Source organism: Pundamilia nyererei, unplaced genomic scaffold, assembly GCF_000239375.1.
Source record: "Pundamilia nyererei isolate P.nyererei 1_Seehausen unplaced genomic scaffold, PunNye1.0 scaffold00537, whole genome shotgun sequence".
Classification (NCBI taxonomy): Eukaryota; Metazoa; Chordata; class Actinopteri; order Cichliformes; family Cichlidae; genus Pundamilia; species Pundamilia nyererei.
This window is the reverse complement of record NW_005187938.1, coordinates 125,428-127,367: the sequence shown is the minus strand read 5'-3', so window position 1 is coordinate 127,367 and position 1,940 is coordinate 125,428.

Here is a 1,940-nt window from a genome sequence, read left to right as displayed (position 1 = left end):
TTGATTTAGACAGGAGGATCAACCAACTTGGACATATTTTTTTAACTAACTGATGAAAGTTAGCTAACTATGAAGCCATGATTGTTAAGTTCCTGAGTTTTTTGTTTTTCTTTTGGTGCCACATTATTTCTAACACAATGGTGATTGACACTGTTTGAAGAACCCAGCTGTGAATTTTTCCTTAAGGAAAGAACAGGCTGTGGAACTGCCACTGATTTCCTGCAGAAAACTCCAGTCTCATTTACATTTGTGTGACTGCGGAATGGTGCAATAAAGAAATACAAGTTTTCTTAAACCGCAATGACCTGATGTTATATAGTGATAGAAGCCAACTAAAAACCAAAATAGCCAGTGGGAGATAATGTCATCAGTGTAACACACACGTATAATTAATTTAAACATGTTGTACGCCAGGCAGTATGTAATGAACTTGTTGACTTGTTAAGTACCATGTGATGTTTCATGGAGTAAACTATATATTTATTCAGCATTACATGAGTTTATGTAAACATAAATGTCCCTGATCTTTAAAGGCAAAGTTTTATTTGCTGCCATCATGCATAGCATATTTGCATAATGCATAAAAGGTTCCTGGTTTGTAAATGAAAAGAAACACAAACCCAGCTTCAGGGGAGATAGAAAATACATGACACTGTTAACCTCACAGGAATATTGTAATTTGATAAAGGAGGTTGCCAGAGGAATTGTCTAAATGTGTAAATCTTTGTAAAGTCAACAACAACTGTGCAAAAATGGAGAAAATGAAAACAAACATGTGATATTTTGTTTCTCCACAATATCTCATTAAATGCTTCTTCTTCTGTGTCTTTACTGATATATTGTGTCACTTTTTGCATACTGGTTGTTTATTTGTATGTGTAAATGGCACATGTGACTTTATCATATTGATTTTTTTTTTTTTTTACATGTGATGATAAAAAAAAGTTTCCGCTCTATTTTGTATTTTTTTCACTCTAAGGTGGTCCTGAGAATATTATGTAATTTACACAAAAGGGTAGCCTACAGCCTCTCTGGGATTCTCAAGATAAACCCACAATTTATATACCTGAAATGTTAATTATCTTTATTTTGCTGTGATTTCCTGTCAGGAAGAGTTTCAGAACAAGCTGGAAAAAAACACTTGGACAATGTAACAGAAAAGTTGACTTCCATGTTTGGTGCGCTGGTATGTGGTTACGTAACAAGAGGACTGTACCACTACAGCACAAGAGGGGAGACTCGGTCTTCATATCGCATGTTGAAGTGATAACTGAACATTGCCTGTTGAATAATTTATTTGTTATTATATTATAATACCACTCAGGTGTGATTTTATCTTAGTTTTTTAGCTACTTTATTAGTTTATATGTGATTATATAAGTGCTGTGATGAACAATTAACCCGGAACTGCTTTGACTTGCCCAGCCTACACGTCACATCAGTTTGAATGTTTTGGCGGTAAAGTACGGAGGCATGATGCCGCGCTTTAGAGTTACATGTTATTATGTTACTACTCTTCTTATTTTCGGAGTCTTTCACAAAGGTGAGCTGAAACTGGGTGTCGATGTTACACACGTGCATGGGCCAATAAGCGATTCTTCCCGAAAATACTGACTTCTTCCTCTTCTTTGTTAAACGTGAGGATGTTCATTAAGGTGAACTGGTACTTTGGACTGTTTGGGTTTAACTGAGTATTTACGTGGGAGGCAGATTTACACGCAGTTGGTTTTTAGGTCTACCGTGTACACGCAGAGGCGCGCTTACGTATCTATGATGGCGCTGTAAAAATGTTAGAGCAAATTTAAGAAGAGACAAAAAAGCCCTCTCTCTGTCCAGCGTTTCATCGGGAGAGAAAACGTAATCACGACAAAGTATTTTCACGGGTGCAGGTATGCAGCTCTCGCGTTCAAATTCCTCGCGCATAGTCTGAGCTCTCAGTG